The 13,346-nt window shown below is 39.5% G+C and overlaps 1 protein-coding gene across 2 annotated transcripts in view; it reads right to left on the bottom strand.

Moving 5' to 3' along the window:
• SEMA6D (semaphorin 6D) overlaps nt 1-13,346 on the bottom strand; it is a 665,819-nt gene that overhangs the window by 343,252 nt on the left and 309,221 nt on the right. The gene's annotated exons all lie outside the window — the stretch shown is intronic.

Genomic DNA, 13,346 nt, shown 5'->3' with positions numbered 1-13,346 from the left:
AATTTATTGGACACGACTTAATACAAATCAGGTTCCCCACCCTACATAAGACAACCTTATAAAACTGGTTCTAATGAGATAAAGTATGTAGCATATAAGAGATAATTGGCACTTATACATTTATTAGTAATATTAGCAGAGTTCTTGTGTAACAGTGAGTGGGTATTGGATTCACAAAAGGTCGATCTCAATAACTGAAGTAAGGTCCACAGTTCAGAACATCAAGCCTGCCTCTAATTGAACTGGAAACACAGAAACAGGCTGGCATGGGGATGCTGGGTGGACAATGAAGGCTGCTCCTGCCTATTAACTGGTGCTCTTTTCTGTACTGAGTGTGACAGAAGATACTGAAGATTTCTAAAATGAAACTTTTGTCCCCCGGAAGCTTATCATCCACTTGATGATGCAAAATTGTTTCTGTAATGACTTTTTACAAATACATCTTATTCATTTTTATTTTTATTTATTTGAAAAGCAGAGAGAGATATTTCATCTACTAGTTCACTCAAGAAATGTGTGCACCATCCAGGTCTGGTCAGGCCAAAGCCAGGAGCTGGGAACTCAGTCTGGCTCTCCCATGTGGGTGGCAGGAGCCCAAGTACTTGAGCCATCACTTTCTACCTCCCAGGGGGCACATCAGCAGGAAACTGGATGGGAAGCAGAGCTGGGGCTGGAACCCAGGCACTGTGATATGAGATGTGGGCATCCCAACCAGCATCCTAACGACTTCACCAAATGCCCACACCTGAAGTGACTTTTGATCAAGACCAACTAGGCTAAAGAAAGAAACAGGCAGAATGGTGGTGAAGAAAGACTTCTTTGTTCCAAACTCTGTTTGCCTCTGTTGTGGTCTATCACTGCCAAAACTCTGATGAAGCCACCATGGTTCATCAAGGTTGTTCTTGGCTCCAGCTGCCTTCCTTACTCCTACCTCACATCCCCCCCAGGACACTGCCCTTTGCTCTTGCTTTTACCTTGTAGACTCCATGGTCGCTTCACAATGTTTTACTGTTAGCCCAACCATTCTGACGAGCATCACCTTTTCCTTATGCTATTTGTGGGACTTAAAGATTAACCAGACAGACCGAGAACTTTAAACTCTGTTGTTGCCCTCTGTTGACACTTCCAACAAGTTAATTCTCTGTTTGCCTTCCTGTAATAACCTTAATTACATGCCATTAGTGACCACTAATAAATACCAGTGTGCTTGATTTTCATAAACCTTAGTTTCCTTCCTCATATGCAGAACTGCATCACAGCTTTTACAAGTGGTAAAGATAGAAAGTGAGGCAAACTAAGTACACTCACACTTAACCTTAGGGACTAAAGTGAAAAATAAAGGATAGTTTATGAATGGGCTAATCGTTTTCCCCTGTTTCTGACATGGTCCAGCATTCCTTCTATGGCAGAAATATATATATATATATATATATATATACACACACACACACACACACACACACACTCTCTGCTCATTTATAAGACAGCAAATGTTAAAAGGGGTTGAGAAATAAAAGCTGCCTAATTGCTGCTATTATCTCAGCTCAAGGGGAGAATTGCTGGGTGATATTATGAGGATCGAAAAACCATTGAAGATTTTATTGATGGAACACTTTTGCTCTAACTTCAAGCCACAGAAAATGAAGGTCATAATTTCAGTTTTTATGAGCACCTGATTGGGCATTTACATATAAAGAGCTGAACTACGAGGAGACCAAGCCAATACTCTCTCTGTCACAGCTTTCTACATTTCATCATAATATCTGGCATAAAACCAGCTTATCCAGTGTTGTCCTTTGGTCAGTGTTATTGACGTCAACCACAAGTCTGGATAAATAAACTGTATCAAGAATGGTCAGTTAGATGTTCCTCACTGGGCAACCCAACCAAAAAAAGAAAAACAAAACAAAAAAGTCATTGGTAAAAAATCTAATTCTGTGGCTCTTGGCTGTTTATAGATACTTCCAGCATAATTCATCTGCTTATTAAAACATTAAATACACTAAATTTATCTTAATGAGAGCAATATGTTTTTCTCTAAACATAAAATGAGGATTTTAATCTCTAATTACTATAGTTTGTGATCTCAGCTTTTCCTGTGTGGTGAAAATAAGTTATTCCAGGTCATTCTTTTCCTTTCCCTGCAGTAGACTAATAATGCTAGCACTTGTGAGACAACTGGCAAAGGCTGGGAATGTGGGCATGCTGTCATCATAGAAAGGCATTCTATACATACCTAAAATGAATGATCCCATCCAGGTAAACCCAGGAAGGTGGTGTCAGCAGTACCAGGTGCTCCTAATGGCATGCTGCACCTGAGTTATTGGATGGGATAACGTAATTTATATGCAACTTCCAGTACAAGTTCATGTGGTATTTGGAAACATTCAACTTTTCAGAAGGAGAAAAAAGAACAGGAAAAACAGACACTCTGTAATTAATTCCAGGGACAGGATATGTTTTCACAAAATTTTGGAAATAACTGGTTTGTGAATCTATCCAATACATTTTGACTAAATGAATACATATTTGGGGGGAAATAAAACATATTTCACATTATAAAATGTCAGTTTTCTGGCTCATCAGCACTGTTCTCACACCATTTAATTACATGGTATGACCCTTTTACAGGACTACTAACTATTACTGTCTCCTTCAAATATCAACATATTTTGGGATGAAAGGCAGATTTGTACTTAATGATATGAACTGTCCAAGGCCTCTTTGTAAAGGGAGTAAGTGTGCTAAGAAATTGAATGCACTAGAGGGGCTGATGCTGTGGCACAGTAGGTTAATCCGTGCCTTCAGTGCCAGCATCCCATATAGGCACCAGTTCTAGTTCTGGCTGCTTCTCTTCTGATCCAGTTCTCTGCTATGGCATGGGGAAGCAGAAGAAGATGGCCCAAGTGCTTGGGCCCTTGCACCTGGGTGGGAGACCCAGAAGAAGCTCCTGGCTCCTGGCTTCAGATCAGCTCTGGCCATTGAGGCCATTTAGGGAATGAACCAGCGATGGAAGACTTTCTCTGTCTCTCTCACTGTAACTCCACTTCTCAAATAAACAAATACAATCTTCAAAAAGAAAGAAAGAAAGAAAGAAAGAAAGAAAGAAAGAAAGAAAGAAAGAAAGAAAGAAAGAAAGAAAGAAAGAAAGAAAGAAAGAAAGAAAGAAAGAAAGAAAGAGAGAGAGAAAGAAAGAGAGTGGACTAGAGTCAGGAAAAAATATCTGAGAAATGGAGCAAAGAGTCTTAGGAGCAAATGGAATGAATTCATGAGAGAATAAACCAACTGACTGAATGAATTCAGACAGCACACTTGGGATCTGGTAGCTCTAGTCTATATTCATGCATCCCCAACCCTCATTCCCAGTGTTTGTTTCTGTAAGGATTTTAGGTTCAGGGTTTTATCAGAGAAACAGGAGAATGAGGAAGGTCGAAAACTAGACCATAGATAAGGGGAAGAAATAGTACCTAATTCTAGGCTATTTCTAAGCTCCAACACTGATTTGTAATCAGTTGAAGCTAAAAATAATACCTATCAAACTCATATCCTTCACATACATAGAGTGAGTACAATAATAAAGTTTATCTTTTTATCAAGTAAAATCTTATTTTAAGATTGTAAAGGTCCTTTCGAATTCTCCTTTGATGACATCTCCTAATCATCAAGAAAAGCAAAGCCCCTCTCAATCTGATCCTAAATAGCATTTGAAGTTCAGTTCTTACCAATCCTTTTGTGAAATTTATGTCAGCTAATTGCCATTGTGAGTGGAGCTAAAAAATGAATAGATGAACGAAATGCCAGCCTCTCCAATACAGTGTTTATGCCCTGTCTCTCAGCCTGTGCTTAGCATGAGCCACCTAATCCCTCTGGGACATGCCTGTATCTCCTTCAAGATCTAGGATAATTGTCATCACCCCTCTGTGGCACAGGTTTTCCTACCAATCTTTGTTGTCACTTCACTGCAGCTCCTCCATTGAGCAACACTGTTGTGAACAACTTAAGGTAAGTATTCATGTGTGATTTCTGGGTCCCTCGTGAAGGTTGTTTAATAAGTAAGCAATGAACAAAAGAATATAGAGGCATGTTGGGAAGGAGGAAAACTTAAGCAAGTGTAATTCACTCAAATACATGAGCATGAAAGTATTTTTAAATTTATACATAAAAATTATGTAGTATCATGTTTTCAGATTTAATTTAAAATTAAATAAGTTTAATGATAAGAGTTGGCATAGAGTGAACTGGGATGCTGTCCACCTTCCTATATTTCAGCCTCCATCCCACTACTCAACTCTGCTCTGCAATTCTCCCTTCCAGGAATAGAAAGTTCTCTTATAATGATTTAATACAATAATTTAGTGCACCTTGGAGACAGGAGGTGATGGTTCAAGTACTTAGGTCCCTGTCACTCATATGGGAGTGCCAGATTGAATTCCTGGAACTTGGCTTTGGACTGGTCAGCTCCAGATGTTGTGGACTTTTGGGCTGTGTAAGGGAGATTCTCTCTCTCTCTCTCTCTCTTCCTTTCAAACAAATAACATTTTTTAAAAGAATAAGGATTAACTGTTTGGAAGCTTTCCAGCTTCACTTGAGGTTGCCTTCAGAAACACACAACTGGCTAGCTAAAGAAGTAGTTAGGATACATTATATACAAAACTGAAAACGAGTTATGCTGTCAAGGACTGTACAGTTCAAATGGTTGGGTTTCAACAGAATCTTTAAAGTTTTCCATGAAACAAAGCTTAGCTGCTCACAGCCTTGTTTTTCTCATCTGAAAAAATGGGAAAAATACTTCATAGGGTTGTTATACAGCATAAATGAGATTATAAAGTTAAATGATTGACCATAGTTTCTGGAATAGAAACAAGGTTAAAATATATTGGTTATGATTTTGATTACGATTTAGGCAACTCTGTGGTTTTGGTACATGAAAGTTCTGTCCTTGATTCTGCAAACCTTATTTGAATGTTCACTATCTGCCTGGCACTAGTATTAGGTCAGCTTCCATTTTACAAGTCACAAACTGACCCTCAAGTCTCAGTTAAATATCACAAATGTTTATTTTTTGCTCATAATCCACGTCTAATAATGTGTCAGCAGGGGCTCTGTGCCACAGGATCACACATGGATTGGGGTTGAGGACTACTCCATTATCCTGCAGCTACGCCATCCTGAACACATGTCTACTATATTGCCACACATTCATAGCATAATATCTTGAGAAAATCATACTATAATATTATTAGAATTTATTCTGGGCTTTCACTCAGTCTGGAAATAACACATATCTTTTCCATTCACATGCCATTGTCCAGAATTGGTCATAGTGCTCTGCTTAATTGCAAAAGGGACAAGTAATATAGAGGGACAAAGGAACCATTTTCTGAGCAATACTGATTTTGACTCAATAGTTTGTTAAGTAGAAGGGATAAAAAATGACTAAGATTTAGTGCCTTTTTGCATGTAACAACTTGCCTAGGTATTAAGTGACTTTAATGAGCCATCACCTACTATAGTGATGCTGTATAATGATCATTTTATTGAGAATAAAACTCAGAAATCTTCAAGAATCACATTTTAATATATTTTAGAGCTGTGCTGCATTTGCTGCAAAATACCATCTTAAGACTTAATGCCATATACCTCTTGTAAAATAATGTTTGCAGTCCTTAGAAATAAAAGTGTTTGTAGTTTATGTTTATGGTAATTTCATGGGAAAATAGGAGAAATTCCCAAAGTATTGAACAAACATTCTACCACCAATTAGGCCATTCACTCCTCAATGTACTTCTCTAAACTGAAAGGAGAGAGGCTTCTGGCTAAGGGATTTTGACCCCTGTGGAGGGGCAGGGGTAGGATCTGTCTTCATCATGGTTCAGTTGTAAGCCAGCCGCAGGCAGCGCTCGGCTGCTTCCAGCCTCAGTGCACACCACAAGCCAAAAAGCAAGGCAACAAGCTGACAGGAACTAAGCCAGAATTCTTGGCCTTCTATTCTGCCTCATGAGCCAAAGGGAAAAGAGGTACCTTCCGAGGTCCAGCCAGCAGGGAATTAAGCCGCCTCCTCTTTTCTCTTCCTCCACTCCTGCCAGAGAGCCTATGGACAGTAGTCCCAGGCTTCCGGCTCTCCTGGCCAGCTGGGAAAGGCACGGCCTTTCCAGACCCTGTGAGCTTTCCAGCAAATATTTTCTTCCCATGTAAGGGCCAGAATTGGGGGATTATAAAGCCACCATCACAAAATGGTCACTAAATGATGTTTTAAGAGATGAATGGGAAATAGATGGTTCTAAGGAAGGAAGGAAGGAAAGACGGAAGGAAGGAAGGAAGAGAGATAAAGAGAGAGAGAGAGAGAGAGAGAGAGAGAGAGAGAGAGAGAGAGAGAGAGAGAAGGAAGAAAGAAAAGAAAAGAGAGAGATAGAGGAAGGAAGGAAGGAAGGAAGGAAGGAAGGAAGGAAGGAAGGAAGGAAGGAAGGAAGGAAGGAAGGAAGGAAGGAAGGAAGGGGTGGAGAGAGAGAGAAAGAAAAAAAGAAAGAGAGGAAGGAAGGAAGGAAGGAAGGAAGGAAGGAAGGAAGGAAGGAAGGAAGAAAATGGTGAATTTCTAGCAGGGTAGTTATGGTTTTTCATCATTTTCTGATAATCAAAGCCTATCTTTTCCTTCCACGGGACCCCAGGCAGTCAGGATCGTGTGTTTCTAAAATTCATTCACAGTCATATTCCATTAGCTTTATTTTATAAGAAGCTTTGTTTTTGAGCATTAAGCCCAATTCTCTGATGCATGGAATTTTAAAGTTGATGTTTTGAAGAGGTGTAAGTGTTGGTCCAGATCTCTAGTTAGCATACAGATGTCCCGGGGACTTGATGGGAAAGCAGCTGGAAGCTCTTTCTTTCAGATTGTGTAATCTGTACCAGGGACTCAAGCATGATTATTAGATTCAACCTGTGATATAGAGCTTTGCCAAAGCTGACCTTGTATCTTGGCCCCTAGTCCTTGCTATGTGGTCATAGTCCCTCTCTCCAGTGGCTCTAACTGGAGATTTGGTCAGATATTATCAAGTATCCATCAACTTCTTCAAATCCTAATTTTTCCCCCACAGAACTGGTTTTGGACTGGATCCCAGCATACCTCTGCAGCAGCCAAGGGGGAATCCAGTGAGCAGAGGGCACTGTGAGCTGTGATGGGTGAGACCACACACGCCTTTCCATGGAGGGCCATCTGCCTCCTCCACTCACCCTTGTCCCTATTCCAAAGGCTGCCAGCAGCACTCACAAAGCATTTTCTTCCTTAGGCTGACTGCAAAGAAAAAGCAGAGCTTGCATTTGTCTTCTCAGAAGCTCCCGTGACTCTTCTGCGAACAGGGTGCCATCTAATTCTATTCACCTGAAGTTTCAAATGCTAGGTGCCACATAAGGCAAACATGAACTCTGAAACTCTTATCCAGAGAAAAAATGGGACCCCATTTATTTTATGTCTTCACAGTTATATATAACTAGGCAAGTAGTCCTTGGTAGGACAAAAGCACATTTTGCCTTTTCAACAGTGATTCAACCTCCTACTTTAGACTGCAGGATCCAGTTCCAACCATCATATCAGCATTTCCCACTTTCAACAATTTTGAAGTCCAGACTTCACCTAGCTCTCCTTTCCATACATGTATCTCACTTCATTTGCAATCTGACTTCTTTATATCAATGTTATTAATTTTTGTAGGGGGAGGGAGGAGCTGAGCAGTCTGAAGCTCAGAAGAAATCAAGACACACTGTTCACAAGACTTGTGTCACACAGATAATAAGAGATGGAGGCAAGATTTGACACACGTGTCTCTGGTCACAGAGTCCTGTCCTTTCTACTGTATCATGGCATTCACATCCTTTCAGTATAGTCCTGAGGCCATTGCGGTGATCAACAATAAGAGCAAGGCCGGCGCTGTGGCTCACTAGGCTAATCCTCCACCTTGTGGTGCCGGCACACCGGGTTCTAGTCCCGGTCGGGGCGCCAGATTCTGTCCCGGTTGCCCCTCTTCCAGGCCAGCTCTCTGCTGTGGCCAGGGAGTGCAGTGGAGGATGGCCCAAGTGCTTGGGCCCTGCACCCCATGGGAGACCAGGAGAAGCACCTGGCTCCTGCCATCAGATCAGCGCAGTGCCCCAGCCGCAGCACGCCACCCATGGCAGTCATTGGGAGGGTGAACCAATGGCAAAGGAAGACCTTTCTCTCTGTCTCTCTCTCTCTCACTGTCCACTCTGCCTGTCAAAAAAAAAAAAAAAAAAAAAAACAATAAGAGCAAAATGTAGCATTCTTACCAAGACTATTTTACCAGCCTGAAATAGGTAAAGAAAGATTGTCCTTGAAGATAAAAAAGTTCGAGCACAGTACACTCACCATTTGGCCTCTTACTTCACACTTCCTACTTAGGAAAAATGTAAGCGCTAAAGAGCAACATACAACTGCCGAGGTATTTTCTAGGGATAAAATTACTAAAGGATCCGTGTTAATTGCCATGATGATCATATTAACTTACCAGTCAATCAGAGATGATACCTTATATTCCCTTGTGGTCCAAATTTTGTCTTATATTCCAAAACATTAATTTAAAAATATGAGAATGGTAGAATTTCAGACTCACTTACTATCTTTTCTGTTTGTGAAAAATATCGAATTGCCCCTGTTCTTATGATTTGAGAAGAGTGGCCTTATAATCAAGACAAGAGAATTTAATCTAGTCTTAGTAATGCTAATATTTAGCTAAGTTACCTTGAGCAAAACATATCATCTCCTGGATAGCAGTTTTTAAAAATGCCACTCATCTTTATAACATGTTTGAATTCTCTGTACAAGAAAGGGTAAAAAAAAAGGATGTTAGAACCTACCCTAGGATATGTTCTTGGTCCCTTTAATGAAAGAAGAGGCAACGTTAAGTAGACATGGTCACAAATCTCAGGTGTCTCAGATGGCCCACATCTGCCACAACTGTCTTCTCTCCTGTTGCTGATCTCACTGGGTCTTGCTTCCCAATGATAACTTGTTTTCATTTATATAAAAGGAACACACATTCCATGTATTTCATATATACATTTTAAAAGCATAATAATTCCCAGGCAACCCTTCCTTCTGCTTCCTTTCTTGTATTTCCTTTTATTTTTATAATGTATCTGTTGCCATTTGTATTTCTTCCTTTGAAAAATGCCTTTTCATATCCTTAGTTCATTTATTAACTGGATTGGTTGTTTTGGTGTTATTGAGTTTCTTAAGTCCCTTGTGTATTCTAAATATTAATCCTTTATCAGATGTATAGTTTGTAAATATTTTCTCCATTCTGTCCTTTGCCTCTTTGTTGAGTGTTTGCTTTGCAGTGCAGAAGCTTCTTAGCTTGATAAACTATCATTTGTCTATTTTCACTTTTATTGCCCACATTTTTGGGGTCTTTTCCAAGAAGTCTTTGCCTATGTGTTGCAGTATTTCCCTTATATTTTCCTCTAGTAATTTGATGGTTTCAGGCCTTAGGTTTAGATTCCTGACCCATTGTGAGTTGATTTTTTTTTGTAGAGGTTACAAACTACGAGTGTTGTTTGACACTTCTGCATGCAAAGACCCAATTTTCCCAACACCTTTTGTGAAAGAGACTGTCCTTTGTCCAGGGAGTGATTTGAGTGTGACTGTCAAGCATCAGTTGGTTGTAGATGCGTGGACTGATTTCTGGAGTCTCTAATCTGTTCCATTGGGCCTTGTCTATTCATGTGCCAGTACCATGTGTTTTTTTATTACAACTGCCCTGTAATATGTGTCAAAATCTGGTATTGTTATGCCCCCAGCTTTATTTTTATTGTTTAGAGTTGCTGTAGCTACTAGGGTTCTCTTGTGATTCCATTTGAATTTTACCGTCATTTTCCCATTTCTGAGAATGTCTTTGGTATTTTGATTGGGATCCACTGAATTTGTAAATTGCTTTCCGTAATATGAACATTTTGATGATATTAATCCTTACAATACATGAACATAGGAGATTCTTCCTTTTTTGTGTGTCTTCTATTTCCTTCCTTAATGTTTTATAATTCTCATTGTAGAGATCTTTTTTACATCCTTGGTCCTTGGTTAAATTTATTCAAAAGCATTTAAACATTTTGTAGCTATTGTGAATGACACTGATTTTACAAGTTCTTTCTCAATCATGACATTGTGTATACAAATGCTATTGATCTTTGTGTGTTGATTTCATATCTAACAACTCTGTCAAACTCTGTATGAGTTCCAATAATCTCTTAGCAGAGTCTTTTGGTCCCCTTAGGTATAGGATCATATCACCTCAAACAAGAATAATTTGAATTCCTCCTTTCCCATATGAATCCATTTGATCTATTTTTCTTGTCTAATGGCTTTGGCTAAAACTTCCAGAACTATACTGAATAGTAATGATGAGAGTGAGTATCTTTGTCTGGTTACAGATCTAGTAGAAATGGTCTACCTTTCCCCATTCAGCATGATGCTGGTTGTGGGTTTGACATTTATTGCTTTGATTTTGTTGAGGTATGTTCCTTCTAAACCAAACTGGCTTAAGGTTTTTATTGTGAAAGAATGTTTATCAAATGCTTTCTGTGAATCTACTGAGATAAATCATATACTTTTTAGTCTTCATGTTCTTAATGGGATGTATCACATTTATTGACTTGGGTATGTTGTACCACCCCTGCATACAAGGGATAAATCTCAGTTGGTCTGGGTGGATGGTCATTTTGATGTATTGATGGATTTGATTAGCTAGTATTTTGCTGAGGATTTTTGCATCTATGTTCATCTGGGATATTATTCTATAGTTAACTTTCTTTGTTGTATCTTTGGTATTAGATTAAGGTGACTCTGGCTTCATAGAAGGATTTTGGGAAGATCCCTTTTGTTTAATTGTTTAGAATAGTCTGAGAAGAATTGGGATTGTTCTTTAAAAGTTTGGAAGAACTCAGCAGTTAAGCCATCCAGTCCTGGGCATCTCCTTGTTGAGAGGGTTTTTATTACTGATTCAATTTCCATCTTGGTTATTGTGCTATTTATGTTTTCTAGGTCTTCAGACTCATTTTGTGTCTAGAAATCCATTCATTTCTTCTGGATTTTCCAATTTGTTGGCATAAAGCTGTTTGTAGTAATTCCTGATGATTCTTATTTCTGTGATATCCATTGTAACATCTAACTTTTCATCTCTGGTTTTATTAACTTGGGTCTTCTTTTTTTATGGTTAGTTTGGCCAATGGTGTATCAGTTCTGTTTATTTTTTTCAAAAAACTAGTTCTTCATTTCACTGATCTTTTATATAATTTTTTTTCAATTTTGTTCATTTCTTCTCTAATTTTAATTATTTCTTTCCTCCTACTAATTTTGGGTTTGGTTTATTCTTGCTTTTCTAGGTCCCTGAAACACACTGTTAGATCATCTATTCAATGCCTTTCCAATTTCTTTTATTTTTAAAGATTTATTAATTTATTTGAATGGCAGAAATATAGAGAAAATTAGAGAGAGAGAGGGAGAGAGCAAGAGAGAGAGGGAGAAAGAGAGAGAGAGAGGAGATATCTTCCATCTGGTGGTTCACTCCCCAGATGGCCTCAATGTATGGGGCTGGGCCAGGCCAAAGCCAGGAGCTTCTTCTGGGTCTTTTATGTGTGTGCAGGGGCCCAAAGGACTTGGGCCATCCTCTATTGCTTTCCCAGGAACATCAGCAGGGAGTTGGATCATAAGTGGAGCAGCCAGGACTCGAACTGGCACCCATATGGGATGCCAGCACTGCAGGAGGAGGCTTAACCTTCTATACCAAGGAACTGACACCCTGTCTTTCCAATTTCTTGATTGGCACTAATTGCTATAAACCTTCCTTTTAACACTGCTTTTGCTGTATCCCATAAATTTTGATAAGTTGTGGTATCATCTTCATTTGTTTCTAGGAATTTTTTTTTATTTCTCTTTTGACCTATTCGATGACCCACTGTTCATTCAGGAGCACATTGTCCCATCTCCATGTGTTTGCATATTTTCTAGAATTTCTTAAGTTGTTAATTTCCAGCTTCATTCCATTGTGTTCAGAAAAGATACATGGTATGACTTTAATTTTTTTAATTGGTTGACTTGTTTTATGGCCTGGCATATGGTCTATCCTGGAGAAAGCTCCATGCACTGATGAAAAGAATGTGTACTCTGTAGCTGTGGGATGAAAATCAGCACATCTTTTCCCTGCTCAGCCATCTTGGATCTCCTCTTGTGTCCTCCTTACTTTCCCTCCCTCTCCTGACTTCCACTTCTCCCCTTCCCTCCTTTCCTTTCTCTTGTGTTCCCTTGTCTCCTCTACTTCTCTTCTCTTCTCCTGTCTTCCTCTTTCTCCTCTTCTTACCACTCAGTGTGTGTGTGTGTGTGTGTGTGGTGGGGGGATGTGTGTGTTTGTGTGTGATAGCAATAAGAACTCTAATCATCTGTGGTTGATACGGTTCAGGAAATTTTCTCCTATTTTTTCCTATGTATACATTTGTTAACTTCAGATGTTACCACCAAGCCTTTCTTTAACACCCATGCCTAGCCCACTTTCCAGGAAGACTCTTTCAAATAAAAATAAAAAAGAAAATAAAAAGTATTTATCTTGTTAGTCTGGCTCCTCCTACACTAGATCCAGGACCTACCATGGCTCAGAAACCTAGTTACTAGACCTACCTATGAAGCTGCTCTCTACTGCCATCTCATGGTGAACCAGCCCCTTTTTGAGAAACAATCAGCTGGAGGAGGAATTTTTAAAATACTAGGGGGTATGCATTGTGACCCAGTGTACTGGATTGCAGCTTGGAACGTCCTCATCCCATATCCGAGGTCCAGGATGAGAAGCAGTTCCTCTGCTTCTATTTCAGTTTCCTGTTTTCACATCCAGGGAGGCAGGTAATACGATGGCTCGAGTGCTTGAGCCCCTGTCTCCCATCTGAGTGACCTGTATGAAGTTTGCTGTTCCTGGCTCAGGCTGACCCATCTCTGGCTGTTGCAGGCATTTGGGGAGTGAACCAGCAGCTGGTCACAGTGAGGGGTACTTCCTTCTTTAGATACCATACAATTTGCCTGGTTAAGTGAATCATCTGCCAGCCACGGTTGTTAGAATACACATATTATATTATTGAAAGAATACACTTCACATTGAATAAAATTTGTAAACTCTCACCAAAGCTTTTCAGTTTACAGCATAAACATATTAACCAGACTGCTATTTAACTAGCATGCTAGAAGCTGTGCTTTTTAAAATTTTTATTATCTGCCTCCTATTGTGCTTTCCTAAACTGAAAAATAGGGTTTAAAAATAAGAACCAAACTTAATTCTGAGCTATACTAATTTAAGAAGCCAATC

Source organism: Oryctolagus cuniculus, chromosome 12 (genome assembly GCF_051225735.1).
Source record: "Oryctolagus cuniculus isolate XC-2025 breed Fujian yellow rabbit chromosome 12, ASM5122573v1, whole genome shotgun sequence".
Lineage (NCBI taxonomy): Eukaryota > Metazoa > Chordata > Mammalia > Lagomorpha > Leporidae > Oryctolagus > Oryctolagus cuniculus.
This window is presented reverse-complemented; position numbering and strand designations above follow the sequence as displayed.